Source organism: Ambystoma mexicanum, chromosome 7q, assembly GCF_040938575.1.
Source record: "Ambystoma mexicanum isolate Mex_15411 chromosome 7q, UKY_AmexF1_1, whole genome shotgun sequence".
Lineage (NCBI taxonomy): Eukaryota > Metazoa > Chordata > Amphibia > Caudata > Ambystomatidae > Ambystoma > Ambystoma mexicanum.
This window is the reverse complement of record NC_090941.1, coordinates 637,933,727-637,957,914: the sequence shown is the minus strand read 5'-3', so window position 1 is coordinate 637,957,914 and position 24,188 is coordinate 637,933,727.

The window sequence follows — 24,188 nt, the reverse complement described above, 5'->3', positions numbered from 1 at the left end:
GATCCACCCTATCTCCTTTCTTAAAGATGGGGATGATGTTAGCTTCTCTCCAAGTGAATGGAATCACCTTATTTTGTATAATTTGGCCGAACATAGAACAAGCGTTTTCCCCATAGTGTCATGACCACTGTGAGGGGGCACAAGTTGTGCCACAAGCAGGCTCCCACCGGAACCCTGAGGGCCTTAAAACCACTGCAAAAGGGCTCCTAGAGCCAGTCCTGGCGCCTTTGGCACCAGGCTCATATATAGGAAGAAAGGGCTGTTCAAACTAGGCCCCATTTATGAATATGGGCCTTTAAATCCAACATGAAAGCACCCACACAATCTAGTTCTAAGAACCAAGCCATGCGGTCGAGTGTTTTGGGTGTGGCAGGCCTGGAACTACTTTCCCTGGTACTACTTTACCTGGGCTATATAAACCACACCCTGACTGCAGAACACGCTTCGTGTTATTCTGCAACCAGCAGCGTGACGCTCAGCGTGTCGAGCTCCTGGTCTTCAGTATCTTCCTTTAATCTTGCAAGAACAAGATTATTTTGTCTTACCTGAGAAAACATCATCCAGCACTCAGCTTCTCAACTGAGCTGCAATCTGTGGACACCGAGATAAGAAGAAACATCACTCACCTGTGAGTACTAGCTTAAGGACTTCCAGCGAACTGCTACCACAGCTGCTGTTCGAACATTGCGACCTGCAATAACGAGAAAGGGGAAAACAATATTAGAATGCGTGCTTCCAAAACATCGAATTCCGTCAGCCTTACCTGAATTCCATCGCGCTACGCCACGCTTCCATCTGGAGCACCACAGCAACATCTCCAAAGGAAAAGAGAAGTATTCAGGTTCGCTCTCAATATTAAACAACCGCACAACGCTGTACTTACCTTAACGGATTCCGGGGGCCTGTTTTTCATCGCTCTCTCATCCACCCGCAGCACCACAGCGGCCTGTGAGGAGAAGAAGAAGAAAACACAGTTTAGCTTTAAAAGACAATAAAGGCGCTGCGCTTCGCGCTTTCTCTTACCTAGAAAACGTGCCTCTCCATCCGGCACGCCAGCATCAAGACCTTCGCACTGGAAAAGGAGTTAAAGACATTAACGAATTCCTACCATCAACAGAACAAAGACTTACAATTAACAAACCTACCTGCCTACCAGCAGATTTGGGGTCACAGCAGACCTGGGCCCAAGGAAGGCGTACTGCACCAGTGAAGCAACTCGGGCAGCTCGCCAACAAACTTCAAGCGCCCCTGCACAAGAAACGCAGGACGGATAGCTCTCCCTACAAATAACTAAGGTGAGAAAAGAGCCCAGTGGGAAGGGAATCGGTCAGAGGGAGGTGGGAGATTCACCCATTAGAGGCAGTTATCACAAATCCTTCCTTCTGTAACTGCAGATTCATTATTCAGCACTGGGCAACTACGCATCCAGGGTTCCAGATCTCAGAGCCTTCCAGAAGCCCCCGGGGATATCAGGTGACTGTAACACATAGCCCCTTATTTTTTTTCAATACTCGATTGGATAGTCCATCCGGCCCAGCCGCCCTAGATGAGCTCAAATTACCAATCATCCTCAGGGCTTCTTCCTCATCGAACTGGAATTTCCAACTTGGTGTAATGGCATCACTTTTCTCCTTTTCCACCCTACCAGGGTAAGCAAATAGGTCAGTGTAGTGGGAAACCCATGCCTCTTCGGAAATCATACTAATGGAATAACCTCCTCTAAAATTGCCCCCATTATTTATCAGCTCCCAGAGGTTTTGGGTATTCTTTGCACAGACAGTTTTTAACATGTGCTCTCATCCCTCTGGGCTGTCCCTATTCTAGAAGAAGTTAGCCAATTTCGATATTTTTGCATGGCTTTTTGCATTCTTTCCTTCTTAAATGGGCCTCTATTTCTCTGGATCTTTCTAACAGAGGTTCATATCTCTTGTCTCATCATCACCAGGTCAAAATCATATGGATGTTTCCGGACCCAATTACCTTTTTCCATGCCATTATCTTTCCGAATGTATTGCTTCAGGATTCTCAGGTATTCTACTCTATTTGGTTGGGTTTTGGTAAGAGCTTTATACTGACTTGTAATTTGAGCAATGTCTATAGCTTTCAGCCTCCGGCGATTCTTACACCATTACAGCTCTACTTCCACCATTTTCTCCAATCGCTTTGTTGGTTCTAATACCGAGCTCGAGATTGCTAACAGATCATGGTCACTAGATCTTTGCTGTAGTATCTCAAAGCGATTCACCCGCTGCCTCAGATTCTCAGATACAAGGCAATAATCAATGCAGGACTTTTTAGCCCCACAGCACCACATACAACCCCCCCAGGATATCACCCTCAGTTTGTGCGTTCAGCATACACATCGCTCTCCCATCCATGCCCAGCATCCATTTTCGAGCTCTCTCGTCCCATTCACACTCTAACAGAGGGGAACCTTCCTTGTTAAGGAGTTTGATGTTCAAGTCCCTGCTCTCCCTCCTTTCTGTACTCCAATGCAATAGTTTAGGCGGATAGGGAGGGAGGGCTGTACCGCCACCTAATAGAGAACATTAAAAATGCATACATGAGTAGCGGGAATATGGAACAAAAGTTGTGTGTTTTGACCATGCTGCAAGGAAACTGATGCAGTGAGTGCTATTCAGCTTTTTTCTTCTCCCCGGTGGATGACCTCCACACTTCCATGCGGCATACACGTGCGGCATGTATTTTTTCAAAATATAGCATTTTTTAATTAAAAATAGTTGCTAAATGAACTATAGAAGCAGTGTATCTTTGGGAGACTTCAATGACTGGCTGCACGTACATCTTACCTGTTTATTACCAGGAATCCACAATAGTGCAAAGCTCTTGCATAACAGTTAAGTCACTGGAGATTCAACATGGCAAAGCCAGTTGCCAAATAGGATGGTGCTTATTTCAAAATATGAAAGATGTTGCTTGCCATCCACGAACGTATTACCTCATATTTGCAACTAAAACAATTTTCTTGTACCTTTCAGCTGTCCTAATAGACAATGAATTGCCCCTCCAAGTCCACTCTTATGCCATACTGCGATTGGCCGCCATGTTGCAATATGGTGTTAAAGACCGCAGGCAGGATAATGCCGACTCTGTTTTTATGATTTGTTTTGCTATTTTTTATTATGTAATATATATTCGGTTTATGTGAATATTTAAATTTGTGAATATTTATTGTTGTAAAGTGCTCTCTAAATCATATTGTTTGGTGAGGTTCGCACTGTATAAATGTCATAAATGAAATAAAATGTCATGCGCCCAAATGTGGGTAAAGGTCATTACCCCAGTGATAAGGATGGCTCCTGAGGTCTTTACTTGTGTGCCTTGCACTGTCCTCGGAAGGTTGTATCAAAACAAGTTATGATTTCATAGGTTGTATCAAAACAAGTTATGATTTCATTCTGAAAACCTGCATTGTTATATTTATTTACTGAGCACCAAAGCCCGTCGGCATCAGGGTGCATATGAGGACGTCAAATTCCCCCACCTGTGCTGCCGTGATTGAACCAGCTCATGTCCCCCTTGCGAGCAGCTTGAGCCTAGGAAATACCAATATAGATATGGATGGAGGTCCACATAGCTCTATCTGGTCAGTAAACAGCAAGTGTGCCTGCAGTGTCCCACACCCACTGTGTGTGGTATAGAAGGATGTTTGTCCTTAGTCCAGGGTAATTCTTTGCATAGGTGAATAATGGGAGTGTCTCCCATGGTAATACGTCACAGTTTTACTTACCAAATTCTATTTCAACTCTCATTCACCCACCACTTTTGCCTCCCTTTCACACCCTTCATCAACAATACCTATCTTCCATGTAATACTTCCATCTCTCTGAGATGCCTCCTGCATCTCCCAATGTTTCAGAGCGGGACCACAAATGCCACTCACGTTCCAAACAGTCCCATCTTGCTGTTTCCTCCAAACCCTCTGAGTAACACCACACCCATCACTCACGCTCTGAACAACCCCACTTTGCTGCTCCCTCACCAGACCGCACTCCTTGGTCCATACGATAAACTATTAACTTTTCACAAAGTCTGAGCTATCTCAGAACATGAGTTTGGTGTCAGCAATTACTACACAAATAAATACAGACCCTTGAAAGAAGCTATCTCTTTTATCGCTTATCGCTTTATTTCATCACAATCCCCCAAACAAACAAACCCCTCTCTCTGTGTTTTGCCAGACCAAAGTACTACTTACATCCATGGATCCACTGAGGGTCAACGGTCAGTTGCCATTCACCCTAAGGGGTGTCCTGCAGGGACCATCCAAGACTTTCTCCAAGGGGTTTCTGTCAACCTCTCTATGTCATGCAAAATCCCGCTCTTCACAGGCCACCTGTGTAATCTTCGGGCCTCGGCAGGGACCCCTCGACAATCCGACTGTGCCTAGCGAACCATCACCTCTGCTACCATCAGTTTAAGACGACCTGGAAAATCCCAAAATTACACAGAGGATCTGGATCCAGATCAAACCGGACTCAATAGCAGAAATAGACAAAGTGCAACGCAAAACCCAGCTTTATTGACATCACAATAAAGCAGGGACAGCATACAAGCAAAATAAATTTTGGAGGGCTCGACATGCTCATCAAAAACAACAGGTTATATGTTAAATTTTTATCATAACTGGCATCACACCCGAATCACAGCTACCAAAACCTATAGGGAACGTGGATTGGATAATAGTGGTGACTACATTTTCATTCTATAGGGGTTTAACTTTTAATTGGGTAATGCTTGTCTGATGGCTTCTCCTGAGACCACCTCTAAATTTAAAACAGTAAAAAGGACATCATCTCTACAATAAGCTATTGGTTGGCATAATGCATAATGGGTGGTCCAACATTAAGGATTCTGATTGGTTGGCTTCTTACTACCCAACCTTGGACAACTGACAGGTCGTCGAGACATGAGCCAGTCAGGAATAGGGAGAGAGAGGTCTGCGGACTGCTTTCCTTTCAATTAAAGAAGATACCATCCCTCATTTCTAGGCCATAAGTGAGGGTGATCCCTTTGTACTTGGCCTTGTGTGGCATCTTGAGTCGGGAGAAATGTGTAAGGAGTAGGGGAGATGGCTTAACTGTTTTCATAGCTAATGAATATACAGTCTTCTTCAATTAAGTGTGAGGCGCTAGTGTCCCATTCTATCCCATGGTATTTTTTATGGGGCATATATGGCCAGTAAAAACGGCCATGCCTGCCCTATGGCCACCCAGCGCCTCACAGGTGCACACTCAATTGTGTATGCGCGAGGTGCTGGGCGGCCCAGGCATGTCATTTTTTACTGGCCATCTATAATAGATGTCCAGTAAAAATAGCATGCCTATCCGGTGGCCCCCCCAGTCCCTCACATGCACACATTCAGTGTGATTGCGTGTATGCAAGGTACTGGGAGGCACAGAGGTCATGCATGGCATTTTATCTAGGACAGATGCCCGGTAAACAAATGACATGATTGCACCCTGGGTGCCCAGCTCCTCATACACGCACACATTCAATGTGATTGCCTGAATTCCAGGTGCTGGGGCACCGGGGGCAGGCATGGTATTTTTTACTGTTCATCTATCATAGATGTCGAGTAAAAAAATATCATGCCTGTCCCCTGTGGCCCCAGTGCCTCACACACACAATATATGTGATTGTGTGTATGTGAGGTACTGGGAGGGATAGCCGTCAGGCATGGTACTAGATCCATTGATGTCCAGTGAACAAATACAATACCTGTTCTGTGGGCCCCCCAACACCACAGGAAGGGAGCTGACTTTGGCCAGTGGTGGGGGGGGAGGCTTTGCAAGAATGGCATTTTTAACATACCGTTGTTATACAACTTTCCTCCACCCCCACTCGCAAAAATCAGCTCCCTGTTCCAGCCCAAACACACATACTCACACCTCACAACATTTATTTCACATGCAGCATGCACTCGCTCATTCACACAAGCACCTATCATCATGCACTCACTCATAACATAAGCATACAGGCATCCATACATATATTTAAATAATTAACATAAACCTACCTTCTGCCCAGGTCCTAAAGTTTGTTTCCTCCCAGCACTCCAGCTCCATCGTAGCATGAACAGGAGCCAGCTTCCTGACTCCTGCACAAGCGCGCACGAGCCGGAGTATTGGTAAGGAAGTGCCCCTCTCTGTATTTGCGGGGAGGCGCAGGAGCACCCCCTTCAACACATAGACATGCAGATTCCCAACCAGCATTTCCAATGGGCTATGCAAGGCTGATAAAGCAAAACGTGTCCGGCCTTTCATGGCTCATTGAGCATGTGCGGACGGGGAACAGAACTGTCAAAGGGAAACTTTGTTTCCCTTTGACAGTTCATCCAACCCAGGAGCGCTCCCTAAGCTCCATAAAGCCATAAAGCAGCGGTTGGAGCACCCAATATTTATACTGGGTGGGCTCCGCAGCTCTTCCATAATGGGCGAGTGGGCCAGTGGGTCGACGCCCACTCGCCCATTATGAACACGTCACCCCTGTTGAGAATCTCTCCAATAACCAGTCTCCCTGATCTCACATTACCGCTACCACATCATCAATGCTTTAAATGCCTGCTTACATTCCGAGGTCCGAACTACCTTCTAGGTTAGCTGGGTTATTGGGTACTTTCGAGTCAAGTACTCCTTGTACTTTGCTCTCGAATGTCTATGTCACAACCAATTTTGTGCCTAATGCATATCACTGATTCCTGACTAACCTATAATTTAGAAGCCTTAATGATCAGTTTGACATTCAGAAGGGCCCATATTCCTTTCTGCGGGTAGTTTAGCTGCTCTTGATGCAGACTGTTATGCTGTCTGAATAGGTGAAACAAAAGTTCTGCAGTCCAGTAAGTGAGTTCTTAACTAACCGCTGAAAACTAGCGAGTGTTTTCTCCAGCACAAAAGGCATTGGGGATGCTGTCATGCTGTCATGTGTCTGACAAGTACTGTTAAGGCAATCTGCCAATAGGCCAAGGTCAAACCAATGGCCATCAAAAACGGAGCAGTCCCCTCAATGTAATGGGAATGGGTGTGCATTTGGATTTGTGACTGCATTGAGTCTATGGTAGTTCATGCAAAACCGCATTGGTGCTCCAGACTTTGGAACTGGCACTATAAGCTTTCTTCAAATTAGGTAAACCGATGAGTTACTAGCTACTCACACCCAAATTAAAAGTATAATGTTTTGGTTCATGAGATCAATTATAGAATTAACGGTAAATCGCCATACAAGTCTGCCCACTGATGTATTTGAAGCGTGTGCACTCAGATCATGGGAATGCTCACTTGTGTCCAAAATTCCACTTAGCTGGGCTCTGAATGAGAATAATGCTTTCCTCTTTCAGATATTTCGCATCAACTGGCACCTCATAAGGCAAGGCGAGTACTGCATTTGTATTTATAGATCAGTCTGTACAAAAAGTAAAATTACAAGTCATATTGAAATTTGCAAAATTGAAAAAAAAACAAAAGATATTGGAGCTGATTCATGGAATTATTTGCGTCGAAAAAACGGGGATTTGTGCGCCATTTTGCCCGCAAATCCCCATTTTTTAAACAGGGATTTGCGGGCAGAATGGCGCACAAATCCCAGTTTTTCGACGCAAATAATCCATGAATCATTATTTTTTGATATCTCGTGTTTCATGTTTTACCAGTTTCACTTTTTATTCTGCTGTCACTATTTTAATGTCCCATTCTAGCTAAGCTTCTCTGTGGTTACAAAAAAACACATTGTTAATTACTGTCTTTAAATTTTCAGGCTGACACTTTCAGGCCGATTCATGGAATTAATGTGCGCTGAAATTTTCAGCGCAAGCGTGCGAAAGCATGCAAAACCGTGTGAATCGCAGTGCCAGTGTGAAAATCGCAGCGAAACCCGCGCACAGCGATTCATGGAAGTCCATGCGCGATTAAATCCCAGGATGTGCACCAAAATTCTGTGTGGCGCACGCTGGCGCACACGTCTCCAAACAGCGTGTGCTACGCGCACAGCGAAATAGCACATGACGAGGCGCACACAACAAAAGTAGGAGGAACAGAGGGCGTGACACGCGGAATGGGGAGGTCACGGGGGAAGTACAGGAGGCAAATGCACGGAACAGCCACACGCATGTTCAAAACATGTATTCATGGATTCGAACGGGGCTAACGCGTGCGCCAAAAAAGACACGCTAATCCGGAAACACGTACGCCAGCAGGAAGCAGGCGTACATGGACCCGCGAAGCATAAAAGTGCACGCAAACAACAAACAAGCTCAGACACCAGGATGAATATACCGTTCCTAGCAGCAGTGGTCGTGGGATACCGCAGGAGGAGAAGGAGGATAGTCAGGCCCAGAATTTTCACACCCAGAACAAGCCTTTTTGGGATGCCTGATGACCAGGTGTATGGGAGGTACAGGTTTCTACCTCACATAATACTCGACCTGGTGAGTGAGTGGGAGGATGACCTCACATCACCCACCCTGTGCTCCCAAGCACTCAGCCCCCTGGAGAAGGTCCTCAATGTACTGCATTTCTTGGCCACTGGATCATTTCAGTGGACAAGTGCTATAGTGGGAGGAGTGTCACAGGCCACGCAGTCACGCTGCCTATACCAGGTCTTGGCCTTCATGACTGCATGCCCATCAGTCGGCAGGCACATAAACCTGCCCAGAACACCTGCAGAAAGGCAGGCTGCCGTCCAGGATTTCTACGGGGTGGCACAATTCCCCAAACTCCTAGGTGCCATTGATTGCACCCATGTGGCTCTACGTCCCCCCAGGGCATCAGAGCACATCTATAGAAACCGCAAGCACTGGCATTCCATCAACGTCCAGGTATTATGTGATGCCAAGGGAATCATCACCTCAGTATATGCCAACTATCCAGGGTCCACCCACAACAGTTTTATTTACAGAATGTCAACCCTAAACCGGGACCTATAAGCTGGGCGGCAGGGCGATACATGGCTGCTCGGTGAGTATAAATGCCACAGCACATGCATGCATGTCAGATACTGAGTAATGTCACAACCCCACTAATCATACCCATCACCACCTCCCCAGGGGACAGTGCCTACCCTCTGAGCACCTACATGATGACGCCAATTCGGAACCCCACCACGCCACCCGAGGTAAGATACAACACAGCCCACATTGCAACCCGGGGCATAGTGGAGCGCACATTCGGAGTGCTCAAGTCACGCTTTCGCTCCCTTGACCGTTCTGGCGGGAAGCTATTATACGCTCCCCGAGTAGTGTGCAGGATCATAGTGGCAGCATGTATCCTGCACAACATTGCAACACGTCGGGGCCTGCCCGTGGACATGGTGGTGCCCCCACATCCCCAACCACATGCACGCCCGCTGCGCATGGGAGGGGAAAGGGCACGGGTTGAGGCAGCCCGTACGCAGCTGGTGGCTAATTACTTCACCTAAAATCACACCCCTGTGGAGTGCACACAGCCCTGGCACATACCATCTGACAATCAATGAAGATGACATAAGGGACAGTCAACTGTCACAACCATACCAGCCTGAGATTGGTCACCTGGAAGTGTTACATTGTGTGCATCCCTACCTACACAAACACCACCAATGCTGTGTCATCAAAAGACACACTTCTATGCTGCTAAATTTATTACCCCATTGCAAAATACAACATGACAACTGTGCCATGTCACCCAACCCCTCCCCAGCACTGCCACCCAACACACCATGCCATGTCATGCTATGTGAGAGCAAACAAAGCAATCCCCAAAACATGACACAAGTGTCACAAAGTACAGTGTCCCTAATGGAAACTGGCCACACACAATATGCTCCCAGTAATGTAGAACTAACAACACACATGACCAAATACTTACCAACATTACAATGCAGCTACACAACCTCAAACATAGCATAAACATGACAGTACTAAGGTAAAGTAGTGGTAGTCTTACAACCTGATATTGCCAGCACATCGACCACTTCCAACTGTACAGTGCTGCTGCCACGCAAATGTGTAAGTGCACTGCTTACAACATGAACTCCATCTCAAAGTAGACAGCATTGTGAAGACACGAGGAATGAACCTGCAAATTAGGAGGAAGACATGGATGCACAAGCACATATCAATACACCATGCAGTGTACAATACAACAACAATATCCACTAGGAATGTATACACGGTATTGACTACAGACTGCCCACACAGCTCATGGGAGTCCAACGTCACTGTGTAAGTCACTGTCACTTGGGCACACCCTTTGCAAGCCCATGGAAACGGGAAGCAGGAGGGTTGAGTGTCTCACGAACCCAAGCATCTAACCCAAACTCAGGACAAGCCTGAATGTGCCCAGCCGGAATACAGTGGATGCCCACGGGAGCCACACAAGGCAACACACTGTAAAAAAAAATCAAAAATCAAAAATCAAAATTCAAAAACGGCCATGTGGGGGGCAGGGATGGGGGGGAGGCCACCCAGGAGGTCCGAGGACGGGGTGCGCACCAACAGCCACCTGCGTGGATGTTAGGAAAAAAAAACACCTCCATGGGCTCATGGCCTGCACGGCTATGCCAATGTGGGAGAACTGCTGCTGTCACTCTCATCACCCTCTGCTGCTGCCACAGGAGGTGGTGGTGCTATGGGAGGCAGTCTACACAAAGCCATGGTATGGTCCTCCATGGCAGCAAGCATGCGGGTGTGGAAGGTCTTGTTCTGGAGGATTATAGTGCGGAGATCCCCATGCACCACCTGACATGATGCCCGGATCTCCTCCTGAGTTGCCTGCATCTCAGCTGAGAGCGAACGTTTGAGCCGCTCCAGCTGCTGTTCTGTCCTCAAGTTAGTGGAAGTCTCAAGGTCAACAAGAGTCTCCCTGAGGTGATGGAGTTCTACCCTCAGGGCTTCCCTGTGACCCTGGGACTCTATTGATATTGATTGGCGTAGAGTCTCCAGTGCCGCCCATCTGTCCCTGTTGGACGCCAACATGTCCTCCCTGTGTGATTGGCAAATGGAGTCTGTTGCCTGCTGTAGTTGCTCCATCTGCCTTTCAAGGGGGACAATGTAAGTGGCCACCGTCTCCATTGCTTGAGCCATCATCTCAACTGATGCTGCCTGTTGAGTTGCCATATCGTACATGGATTGTTCCCATGCGGTATTGCCTGGTGGCGTACGGCCACCGCATCGGCGGGCACAACACCTGTTTGGGGCAAGGCGATCTGCGCCTTGCTGTGCCGGCACTGCCTGAGGCTGCATGACTGCATTCCCCCTCTGATCTGCTGGCCCAGGAACAGGATCAGATGTTGTGGAGTGTGACCCTGCATCCGTAACTGCCAAAGGTGGATTTACCAACACTGACATCCTCATAGAGGGTTCTACCCCTGGTGCATGTGGGTTGGACAGAACAGAATCCCTGCCAGAAACACTTACCTGCGACGGCACATAGGTCTCATCATCCGAATCAGCACCTGAATAGAGGTCTGGGGAGGTGCACCCAGAGACACCCCTGGACAGAATGGTCTGCAGCAAGATTGGGTTCTCACCCACCACCACACCACGCCCCCCACTGGTGCCTGGTCGTGCCTGAGATCCCTCCTGGGTCTGCACCATCTCCTCAACCTCAACAGCATCAAGTGCGTCATGCCCTGCAAAAACATGAAAGACAAAAAATGGAAACAGGCATTAGCACCATAGCACACAAATAGGCCTGACAAGCTACAGAACCAGTACATGATTAACACATGTCCCACATGACTATACCCTTGCATGCATGCACTGTCACTGAGTTGGAAGGGGAGGCAAAAGGCAGACACTGATGACACCAAGATGGACCCAGAGACACATTTGCTGCATGCTGGGTAGCACTGCCATCACACATTGGCCTGTGAGTGGCATGTCCCATATACATACATGACACATGCCATCACACAGATGGCATGTACCATAGCCATGGTACATTCCACAAGTACATCCATATGTCAGTGAAGGAATACTGTCAGCCATCCATGTGAGATGGACATGATGAGATGAACAATGCTACATAGTGTGACAAAATAGGCATGTGCCACACACTGCAACACATCCAGTGTACAAAAATACAGTGATTGCAGGCCGATGTACACATCAATGGTTGTGCACTTCAACATGACAGGAAACAACTATCATGTTCCACATTCAAACAGGCCCCAAAAATGTATGTGATCAGGCTAATACTCAATCAGCCTGAATGGTCAAATCATTCACCTAACAAGGTAACACATGCGGGCCAATGTGGGGTTCATCAATGACAGAAGCATGTCACAAATGTGACAATAGGGCTGAGGAATGCGTAGCAAAAGTGGGAGAATTGAAACAATCAGCCTGAACAAACACTGAAAAATACAAACAATGTTGTTGCAAGATGCCACTTCAAGGGCAACTGCCGTAATGTTGCGCTAAATTACTACTGTGGGCAGAAGGGATACTGTCACACCCAAATCCAAGGCCGCTGAATGTTTTGGATGAAGCACATGGGTGACCCATACCACTCAGGCACACACACCCTCACCTGGCACTCATTCAGAACCCGTCACCCAAACAACATACACATGCATTACACACACATGCATGGGCATTCAGCGGACAATGCATCATAATCAGGTAGTTCTCCCACACCTTGGATCTGTTCCTCTGGGATGAAGGCCCCAGCAACAGACTCATGTTCAGTGAGTTTGTTGTCCTCTTGTGGAGACCCACCACCAGTCACCAGAGTAGCAGCATTATTTGAGGCCAGCTTGTTCTTTTTTCTGCGTTTCAGGTCATTCCTCCACTTGTAGGAATCATCAGCTGTATGCCTCACAAATCCAAGGGCACTTATGCAGTCCGCGATGGTCAGTGTGCCCTACGTTGACCAGGTGTGGTCTTGCACCCTGCAGTCACCACCATTTTGCGGCTATGTGCTGACACATAGGCCACAAGTGCATCAAGTTCCGGATCATTAAAGCTAGGCTTCCTTGAGGTACTGGAGTGTGTAGCCGTGTCTGGGGTCTCAGCCTGTCGTGCCAGAGCACCCTTCTTCCTCTTCTTTAAAAGTGGAGCAGAGCCAGAGTGGCTTACGCTGCTCTGGTCAGTAGGGGCAGAATCACCAGTGGACTGGGTAGTAGGAGTGTGGGAATGCACAATGACCATAGGTCTTGATGCAGGCATTGGTTGCAGGGTAATGTTTGCAGGGGGAACGTCAGTTTGATGGACCTGGACTGACAGTGTCCTGGCTGGGAGAGTCAGAGCTGGGGCGGATGGAGCTTCAGCTGCCCCTGCAGCCTCCCCACCCTGCATACTTGGGGCAGCAGATGACATAGCTGCCCCAGATCCACATGGCTTGGTGACAACAACTTGCACCGCCACACGTGGCCTAGACTTGCTGACCTGGAAGTCAGCCAGGGAGTCATCCTGTGCCAGGTCAGGTGCCACAATCGGCTGGTCCAACAGGGGCTGAGCTGGGATGGTGTCAGCCTCGTTTCCCTCAACCATGGGGGGGGCATGGGTGTCCCTGATTGTTCCTCCATGCATGGGGGTATAGAGGTACCCTGCAAATCCCGGCCACGTCCCCTACTGCGCACACCCCGCCCACCTTTTGAAGGTTAGCCACCTTTGCCTCCCTTACCGCTTGGTCGCCTCCCAACCATGGCACTGATATTGTTGTGTGTATGGGAGTTGTAGTAAACTATTGTCCTGGGCAATTGGGGGTCAAAGGGGTAGGATACTAGATGGAATACGTACCCTAGTGCTCTAACAAGGCTGTCTGTCACCCTTGGGGGAAGATTACGGGTCACGCAACACACAGGCAGCCCAAAATCCAAAATTAACGTGCACGCACCCCTCGTAGACCACCTGCGTGAAAAAATGAACATGCACTACGCTGTGGCACCCAGAAACACAAAACTAAGCGTACGCGTAATACACACAGCCTACAATGACCTCTGAAGGGCAACGCGACACACGGGGCAAGCACAGTTGCTAAGTGCGTGCAGAACTCACTGTCTGCCTGGAAAAAGAACCTGAAAAATACAAACGTGTGCCTGTTGGCAACACCCCCGCCAAAAGAAGGATTGTACGCTGTCTGAGGAGACAGGACAAAAGGAGAAGTGAACTCTGTTTGAGGAAACAGGCCCAAAAAAAAATTCAGAAAAGAGCTGTTAGAGGTAACAGGGAGTACGAACTAGAAACGCTGTAAAGTAATTGCATGTGAACCAACAAGAAGTACAGATCTCACCCACTCGCTCTCCACGAAAAGCACATACAAGGAAATGGTGTCCTACACGTAGCTTTTAAAGCTTTTAAACTGGCCCACAAGTACACGTCAGATACGTGTGTACACGGGCGCTTTCCTCCAATTACACGCGATGACACTCGGTCGTGCAGTTTTTCCACGTGTGCTCTGTCATCACGTGCTATGAGGGAAATGCCCGCGCGTGTAATGTAACTTACGCGCTTACGCGCTAAGGGCCTTTGGTCAAATGAAATCGCGTGCGTGTGCTGACGCGCTCACGTGCTAAGGCCCTTTCCTCGAATTACACGCTGACATGCAAAATCATTCCGTATCAAGCTGGCCACACGAAAACACACGGAAGACCACGCTCCTGCCCAGAAGCCCAAATTACTGCCCCCCAGAGCCCCGAGCACGCTCCCACCTGTCATCTGCTGCTACCTGACTGCCTGCCGCCCACGTGCCCTGCCATTTGCTGCCTGCACATCAGCCAGGGGTGTAGTTGCTGTGACCACCCCTGTTGGAACTGAAGACTCCCGACTGGGATTCCATCGCTCCACAGCCCAGCCCCAGGACCCAGTTACCCACCCACTCCTGCCTCTGTGGTTGCCAGGTCCAGCACAACACCATCTGGCAGCACTGGCAACCCCCAGCCAGAGAGGCAGAGGGCCACCAGCTTCACTGCCACCAAAGTTGGTGTCCTGGTGGAGCAAGTCGTGGGGCAGTATGATGCCCTCTTTGGAAGTTTGCACACCGACAATGAAGGACGGACCAGGATCTGGGTGGATATCATGACTGCCATCAATGCGGAGGGGGTGGCAGTCCGCGACTTATATCATGTCAAGAACCCCTGGGAGGACTTCAGGTCCAGGACCCTCAACAAGGCCTGTCGCCTCGCTAAGGGAGCGATGCCAAGGGGCGCCGGGGCCAGCTGTTGAACCATCAAATGAGGCTCCTGGAAAGCATATGCCCAGCACTCTACGTCCAGATCTTTGAGAGGCAGACCCGTCTGGAGTCGAGTGGTAAGTGTACATGCATGTTGATAGTACGCTGTGCGTGTCGTGGTGTGCCAGTGGTGTGCAGGTTGCACATGTGTTTATGTAGGGCCAAGTAGGGATGTGTCTGAAAATGGGCATGAGGCTGCCACATGTGAGTCCTCTCAGTTATGAGACACATTGATGGTGTATGTGTTGGTAAGCATGCTGGGCAAATGCAGGTGTGGGAACACACATGTTTGAATTTCTGTGTATGTCATTGGCATGGTTGTGGCATGGATGGTGGTTCATAATGCATGTATCTGCACTGTGTACATGTGCATGTATGTGTATCTGACAAGTGTGCAACTGTGATGCAACATGGATGCACGTGACACTGATATGTAGAAGGATGAATGGCAGATGTGACATGTATGGCGATCTCATCACTGCAACAGTTGGAGGAGATGTAGACATGCATGTAAGTGTGGTGGCGTGTGTGCATGTCTAGTGCACTCTTTGTGTTTCATGTGATGTCAGGCTCACCTTTGGCTGTTCATGCTGTTGTATGTGTATGGATGGTGCTGCCTGGTGCAATATTGCTGTTGAAATGTTCATGTGTGTGAGTTAAAATGACATGTGTGTCGTGGAGTGTGATGCCTTGTCTGTAGTTAAACAATGCCACTCATGTGCAACTGTCATGTGTGTATCAGTCCATTGTACAGTGCCCTGATGCCTGTGTTTTATTTCTCCCTGTCTGCAGCGTCAACTGAAGAAGAGGGCGGAGAGGGTGCTGTGGAGCACAGCGGCAGGGATCATCCCACCAGCCGGAGACGCAAGGCCCGGTTCCCCTCCCAGGTTGTCATCTTGTCGGGGAGTGAGGAGTCCGGTGCCGCATTCCAGGCCGCAGCTGCCGAGGGAAGGGTCGTAGTTGGACTCCTCGGCAGCAGAAGGGGCAGCTGAGACCCCACAGGGTACGATGGAGGAAGATTGCACAGAGTCATCCAGGTTGGTGGGGGGTTTGGTGGAGGAGGAGGCCGTGCAAGGGACAGACACGGGGTCAGGAGGTTAGGATTCCTGTGGTGCTAGTGGTGCAGTGCAGGGGCAGGGACAGTAGGCAGCACAGGCCACCACAGAGGTGCCTGTGTGTAATCCTGTTCCCGATCCTGTGACTGCATCATCCCGCAACAGCAAGGATGCCTACGTCCAGACCCGTTTTCAGGGAGGGGATCCCCTTACAACAACTGGCTTTCCTCTCCCTGCAGACGTGGATATCTGGGACTGGGTTGAGCCTGTCCTGGGTGGGGTGGCGTTGCGTCAACGGGCCATGCGAGGTGACCTGCAGTCTTTTCATGAGGAGACTGCACGTCTTCTCGAATGGCTCGTTGACCGCGTTGACCTACTGGGACAGCTTACCAGGGCCGGATTCCTCCGTTTTCTGGACCTTGTTCCGACCCCCTCCTCAACTGAACCCCCTATGCACCAGTCATACTCCATGCCATCTTCCCACCCATGTATCACCTGGGTACCCTGTGGAGCTGCCTCTGACCCTGCAGGCAGGCTGGTGGAGGACACATCCCTGCCACAGTTGGGAGTTGGACGTCCAGCAGGGGTGGACACATCAACAACTGCAGCCCAGCCGGAGGAGGATGTGCAGGCAGCAAGAGCCAGGGCACAGGCAGAGGCACAGCAGCAGCAGCAACAAGGTGGGAGCCATGATGGCTCTGGGCCTTCGTCATCGCAGGGGCAGGCATCGGCCAGAGGGCAGGAGGACCCAGGACTGGAAGTGTCTTCCGTGTGGCAATGGTTAGGCCATGCTATAGATGCGGAGCGGCAGTGGGCAGAAGAGGCACAGCTCACGATGGTCAGGGCGGAGAACTCCATGTGGAGGGCCCTGAGGCGGGCAGAATTCCTTCGAGGCAACTCGCAGGGAGTTGGCCATGAGTTCCTCCCTGCGAGACCTCGGGCCAGGACAGAGGCCCGCCTCCAGGACATTGAGCAGGAGTTTGATGATGCCCTGGCCCGGGACATCCAAAAGTGAGCCAGCAGGCCCCCACTCATGTCCCCTTGCACCCCACCCCCCAGCAGTGCAGGGCACATTCCAGCAGGCCCCCACTCATGTTCCCCTGTACCCCCACCCCCCAGCAGTGCAGGGTACCTGCCAGCAGGCCCCCACTCATGTCCCCCTACACCCCCACCCCCCAGCAGTGCAGGGTACCTGCCAGCAGGCCCCCACTCATGTCCTACTCATGTCCCCCTGCACCTCCACCCCCCAGCAGTGCAGGGCACCTGCCAGCAGGCCCCCACTCATGTCCCCCTGAACCCCACCCCCCAGCAGCGCAGGGCACCTGCCAGCAGGTCCCCACTCGTGTCCCACTCATGTCCCCCTGCACCCCCACACCCCAGCAGTGCAGGGCACCTGTCAGCAGGCCCCCACTCATGTCCCCTTGCACCCCCAACCCCCAGCAGTGCAGGGCACCTGCCAGCAGGCACCCACTCATGTCCCACTCATCTCCCTCTCATGTCCCCCTGACCCAGGTCATGACGATCCTCAATAATGGCCCTTATGGCCAGCCTCCCCAGCCCAAAGACCCAACCAAGTATTGCATCCACCCACATAGAAAAGGCAATTACATGATACAACCCCAATGGCAAGTATGTAAATTAACACATGTCCGTCACACACACACAATGGGTGCAAGTGAATGTGAAAACCCATATCATGACATGCATGAAACCAATGAGATAATACCACACATCGAAGTATGAAGAAAAAAATGTATTAAACACAACATGAATGTAATCAAAATCCAACACACAACAATGGGAATAATAAAAGAAAAGCTGCATGTCCGTAAAAGAATTAAAAAAAAAATCATAATCCAAAGAAATCCAAAATAAATGGTGCCCAAAGTCACAGTCCAACAAAGCAAATCCAAGGGAAAAAAGAAAGTGAAAACCATTGCTCCATGGTGAAAATAAAAAAAAGAGAACAATCCAATGGTAAACTATGTACAGATGAACAATCCAGGGTCCATGAGCCCAACTGATGAAATGAAACCTATCAAAAATACTACCTAATGAAAAACTATATAGAAAAACGTGGTGCATTGTCCAAGCGCAACCAAAATAAAGAAAAAATGAAAGGAAACCTAACACTATCTAACTATATACAATGGCGGCGGGCAAGTCCAGCGGCTCACGCTGTGGTGTCCCGGGCCAGGGCATCATCGAACTCCGTGTCTATTTGCCAGAGGCGGGCCTCTGTCCTGGCCCCGAGGTCTCGCAGGGAGGCACTAATGGCCTGTTCCAACTTCCTGCGAGTTGCCTCGAGGCACTCTGCCCGCCTCAAAGCCCGACGCATGGAGAACTATGCCCTGACCATGGTGAGCCGTGCCTCTTCCACCCACCGCCGCTCCGCACCTATCTGCTGGCCAACCGGTGCCACACGGAAGACACTCCCATTCCTGGGTCCTCCTGCCCTCTCGCCGATGCCTGCCCCTCCGATGTTGATGGCCCCGAGCAATCATTGCTCCCACCTAGAGCCTGCTCCTTCTGCTGCTGTCCATGTGCCGTGTCTGATGGTGCCTGCACATCCTCCATCAGCTGGTCTCCAGTTGTGGTGTCCACCCCTGCTGGGCCGCCGACTCCCGACAGGGATGTGAGCTCCACCAAGCTGGCTGTGTTGGTCGGGCCAGGTCCACAGGGGGCCCTGGTGGAATCTGGGCCGGAAGACGGTGTGGAGAACAACTGGCGCATAGTCTCCACAGAGGAGGAGAGGTCCGCCAGAGTGCGTGACACATGTAGGAACCCACCAACCAGGTAGTGGAGAGGCAGATGACATGGCACTCTCCCCTGCTTGCGGATGGGCCTGGGACGGGGCCTCCCTGCTGGTGCATGGTGGTGCAGTCACAGGGTCAGGGACAGCGACATGCACAGGCCCCTCCGCGGTGACCTGTGCTGCCTCCTGACCCTGGCCCTGGACTGCACCACTTGCACCAGTGGTACTACCCCCACCAGGCCCCATGTGCGGCTCAGTAGCGGGCTCCTCCTCCTCTGTAGAGACCACCAACCTGGATGTCTCCACACCGTCTTCCGCCATTGGAAGCCCCTGTGGGGGCTCACCCGGCCCTTCTGCCACAGCCGTTGTGGCAGACGCAGCACCAGCCCCCTCACTCACGGATGATTGTAATTCCTGGGAGGGTGGCTGGGCCTTGCGTCGCCGCCCAGTGGAGGCATCCCTACCGCTTGGCTCCACAGCGCCGTCTCTGCCCTCTTCTTCACTTGACGCTGCGCAGAGGGAAACATAGAACACAAGCATCAGGGTACAGTGCAAAATACCCTAGACAGGAAGCAATAACACATGAGTGGCACTGTCAAATGTCACTTCCATCCTGTCATTTCACAACACATGGGTGAATGCACACAACACACATGCATAAACAGTCCTGGCACAAGCAATCAACATCAACATCCATGTTGAAGGGCCCCTGTAAACCAAGATGTTGCCTTCAAAGTCACATGCATCCATGGCGTTTCAAAGTCACACACACACTTCTCAGGCACACACACACACATATGCACCATACATGTACATGACATCAGCACCCATTCCTCACCCCCCCTTCATGTCCAGGAACAGAGACAGCCATGCTTTCATGTGTGCATTACGCATAGAGCTCCCATGTGGCATTAAAACACATGCACCAACCATGTGGTTCACACATAACTGGTCTCACATGCATGACCATAATGTCACTGCACACACTCATCCAGACATGGCCTATGTCACACATACAGGCAAGCATCAGACTACCAGCACACTGCAACATTCCCTGTCTCACACAGCAATGCTTGGCCACTTACCGCTCAACTAAAGACGGGTCTGCCTCCGAAGGATCTGGACGTGGAACGCTGGGCCTACGCGTTCCAGGACCCTGATCTGGATGTTTGTTTGTTTTGTTTTTTTTATTATTTATAATGCGCAATTATACCCAAGGGTATCAGGGCGCAGCATTTACAAGAATATGCGAAGCTTGGTTACAAGTGTAGAATATACAAATTGACATAGAGAGAATGTACAGAGCAGTAGAGGAAAGCAAACAATATATACAATATATACAAATTAAAAGTGGCACACAAGGTTACACAGTGTGCGGATCGGATGAAGGATGGCCTTGGCACTTATCTACCTTGGATGTCCTTCAGTTTCAGCCATGAGATTACCTTAGAGCGGAAATTCAGGTAAGGCATGTCTACTCTGAGGTTGGGAGGCAAAGAGTTCCATAGTTTGGCTGCCTTTACCGGGAAACTGTTACCTCCTATGGTGGCAAGTTTGTAGTTAGGGACAGAGAGGCAATCTTTGTAAGCAGTTCTAAGGGGTCTCACGGAGGCTTGTCTATGGAATCTGTTAATCAAGTAGATTGGGGCAGCATTGTTAAGGGATTTGTAGGTAAGTGAAGCCGTTTTTAGGAGAATTTTATCTCTAGTGGAGAGCCAGTTGTTCTGTTGCCTAAGTCCTGAGATGTTCTCTCTTCTGGGGATGCCTAGGGCTGCTCTCAGGGTGTTGTTCTTGAGAGTTTGTAGCTTGCTAGTGGTGGCCTTGGAGGTTCCCAAGTAGAGGGTGTTACAGTAGTCAAGGCGGGATAGTATAAGGGCTATAGCGAGTGTAAAGCAGCTAGTGTCTGACAGAAATGGTTTAACTGAGCGGATTAATTTGCACATATATGCAGATGAGGATGCCAGTGAACTCAGTTGTCTTTTGAAGGAGAGGTTAGAATCCAAGTAAAAGCCCAATGTTTTGACCTCCTGTCCAACTTTGATGTTGTTCCCATCTATCATGAAAGAGTTGTAGGCCGGGCTGAGTTTCCTTAGACTATGCGTCGTTCCCAAGATGATGAGCTCCGTTTTCTCATCATTCAGGCATAGTCCATGAGTGGCCATCCATGCCTGGATGATGATGTACACCCTATTCAGCAAGGCCAAATCAGGTGAAAGGTATGGGGTCTGTTGCAGCTGTGGGAGAAAAGACCCTCATAGTTCTTCCGTTAAGGAATTAGGTGATCCATGAGATGGCCTCAGGAGCGAAGTGTGCTGCTCTGTGGTGGTGTGAGCATAGGATAGAGTGGTCGACCAAATCAAAAGCTGCAGAAAGGTCAAGGAGGAGGAGCAAGGCAACTTGTCCTTTGTCCCCGAGTGTATCAATCTGAGCTTTCAGGTCGATGAGTGCAGACTCAGTCCCATGTTGAGGGCGGAACCCTGATTGTCAGGATCCTAAGAGGTGGTGTTCTTCCAGGTGCTTCTGTATTTGAACGTAAGCGACCTTGTCTAGGATTTTTAGTAAGAAGGGAACAGTCGTTATGGGTCGGTAATTGGTAGGTATGGCTGGGTCAAGGGTAGGTTTTTTTAGTAAAGGAAGTACCCAGGATTGTTTTAGATTGCTCGGGATGGAGCCGGTGGTGAAAGAGGCATTGATCAGTTTCGTGATGAAGGGTGAAAGATCGCGAGCAGCGTCTTTGATGAGCTGTGCTGGGCAATGGTCTCCCTGGCAGTTGGATGGTTTCAGGGACAAGATGATTTTTTCTACGTCGAGAGTATTGACTTTAGAGAACTTGAAACGGGTGCGGTCTGTGGTTGTGCATTTGTCCGGTTTTTTGGAAGGGGGCATGTCTTTTAAGGTCGCTTTTTTGCTAGAGATTTTGGTTTGTTACTCATGCGTGCCCGGCCCCCCTCCACGAGGCGCCGGGCCTTGTGGAGGGTCCTGGACCTGAAGTCCTCCCAGCATTTCTTGACGTGCTTGATGTCGTGGGTTGCCACCCCCTCCGCGTTGATGGCAACCACTACGTCGTCCCAGATCCTCTCCCGTCCTTCCTTGTTGGCGCATAATGTTCCGAAGAGGGCATCATAATGCTCCAGGACATGCTTCACCAGGACACCAACTTCGGTGGCAGTTAAGCTGGTGGCCCTCTGCCTCTCTGACTGGGGGTTGCCAGTGGTGCCAGATGGAGATGTGCTCGACATGGCAACCCCAAAGGCAGGAGTGGGTGGGCAACTGGGTCCTGGGGCTGGGCTGTGGAACGATGGTATCCCAGTCGGGAGTCTTCTGTTCCAGCAGGGGCGGACAAAGCAACTGGACCCCTGCAGATGGCTGATGTGCGGGCACCAAATAGTAGGGCACGTGGGCAGTAGACAGTCAGGCAGCCGCACATGGCAGGTGGGAGCGTGCTTGGGGCTCTGGGGGGCAGGAAAATGGCCTTCAGGGCAGGAGCGTGGTCTACCGTGTGTGTATGCGTGGCCAGCTTGATACAGAGTGATTTGGCACGTGAAAAAATTGCACGTCAGCGTGTAATTCGAGGAAAGGCCCTTAGCGCGTAAGCGGGTCAGCACACGTACGCGATTTCATTGGACTAAAGGCCCTTAGTGCGTAAGCGCGTCTATGACATATCGCACATGGGCGTTGCCCTTTCGCGTGTAAAACTTCTCGCGAACCCCAGTTATACATGTACCCCATTCGCACAGGCCCTTTCGCGTGTGAAACTTCCTGCAAACCCCGTAATACACCTACCCTGCTCCAATCGTGTGTGAGACTTCCCGCGCACCCCCGTAATACACGTAACCTGCTGAAATCGCGTGTGAAACTTCCCCCAAACCCCACTTATACACGTACCCGACTCGCACAGGCCCTTTCGCGTGTGAAACTTCCTGCGAACCCCGTAATACACGTACCCTGCTCCAATCACGTGTGAGACTTCCCGCGCACCCCTGAAATACACGTACCCCGATCCAATCATGTGTGAGACTTCCCGCGAACCCCCGTAATACAAGTACCCTGTTGAAATCACGTGTGAAACTTCCCGCGAACCCCAGTTATACACGTACCCCACTCGCACAGGCCCTTTCGCGTGTGAAACTTCCCGCGAACCCCGTAATACACCTACCCTGCTCCAATCGTGTGTGAGTCTTCCCGCGCACACCCGAAATACACAAATCCGGATCCAATCGCGTGTGAGTATTCCCGCAAACCCCCGTAATACACGTACCCTGCTGAAATCGCGTGTGAAACTTCCCCCAAACCCCACTTATACACGTACCCGACTCGCACAGGTCCTTTCGCGTTTGAAACTTCCCGCGAACCCCGTAATACACGTACCCTGCTCCAATCGCGTGTGAAACTTCACGCGAACCCCAGTTATGCACGTACCCCACTCGCACAGGCCCTTTTGCGTGTGAAACTTCACACAAACCCCAGTAATACACGTTCCCCGCTTGGCGTTTGCTGTTTGGCAGCCCTGTAAACTGGTCCAGGGTTAGCACATCCCTTTGTGCTGGATTGGGGATTTTGATGGCTTTTCCTTGCATGAGGGCGTTCTTGGGTGTGTAACTGGCGCTGCTGCAGGGTCGCTGCACCACTCTGCGCCACGGCTGGTTTTGGAGGCTAAAATCCATGAATACGCTGTGCGCGGAAATCGATTTTAGCGCACGCGGCTGGCGCAGACATTCGCACGCGCACACTGTGCGCCAGCCGCATGCGCCACTTGTGCGTTGAATTCTATGAATTACCCCCTTTATCATCACTATGAATCTACAATATTCATTACTGAGATTCGCTTGATACATTTTAGGATATTACTCCTCTTTTGAGTGTTTTATAGATCTTTTGAAATCAGAGCTTTATATTCGACCACCCACTAGGTAGCAATTCATGTTCTGTTTTTGTAAATATATAGTATAGAGAATTTCTAGAACTGAAAGAATTAAACTGCTTTTTAATTTCAGAGCAGTCATTTCTATTCTAAATGTATTACCTGGGGTGTAATGACAACATTCTCACTGGTGTTCCTTTTCAGCTATACATCATGCACACTGAGGCAGATGAATGGGTTCATTTCATGCTAACCATCTCACTCCAAACTTCACGAGTGCCTCTCAACCCACCCAATCATACCACCACCCATCGTCCCTCCAGCATTCATTGATAACAACCCAT